Source organism: Gekko japonicus, unplaced genomic scaffold, assembly GCF_001447785.1.
Source record: "Gekko japonicus isolate JY-2015 unplaced genomic scaffold, Gekko_japonicus_V1.1 scaffold1687, whole genome shotgun sequence".
Taxonomy (NCBI): Eukaryota; Metazoa; Chordata; class Lepidosauria; order Squamata; family Gekkonidae; genus Gekko; species Gekko japonicus.
Window position 1 is genome coordinate 353,517 of NW_015170936.1, and position 455 is coordinate 353,971.

Here is a 455-nt window from a genome sequence, read left to right on the forward strand (position 1 = left end):
CACTCAGCTTCTTCCTGCAGCCAGGACTTGGTACAGCACTCTGGGGTATAAAGAGGAGGCTTAGAGGAAGTCCTTGTCTGGGGACCCACTGGACTTATTGGACAGCCCAGACCTCACAAAGTCAGTTATCAGATTATTCCGTAATTGTAGCGGCCGAAGTTCACCTGGCTGACCTCAGGGAAGTCACTGTGTTTCAGTCTGTCCTTGCCTCTGCGTGATAAGGATATCTTGTATACTTTGCATGTGTGCTCTGGAGTCTTGGGCTAGAGTGGGAAAGAACAGTCAACTGAAGAGTGGCCTGGCAAAATGGCCGTGCCACTTAGAAAACCTACTGTGCTGTATCCTCAGTAAGACTAGTGGTTTGTGAGACACTTTCTGTGGGAATCTTGGGATTCCTTGGAAGATGAGTTCCTTATCGCAAAACTCAATTATAGCAGCCAGGCTGCTCTTCTTGT

General features: G+C 48.4%; 1 protein-coding gene across 1 annotated transcript in view; it reads left to right on the top strand.

The window, feature by feature from the left end:
• Positions 1-455, top strand: part of MTMR2 (myotubularin related protein 2) — a 74,282-nt gene that overhangs the window by 42,807 nt on the left and 31,020 nt on the right. The window lies entirely within an intron of this gene.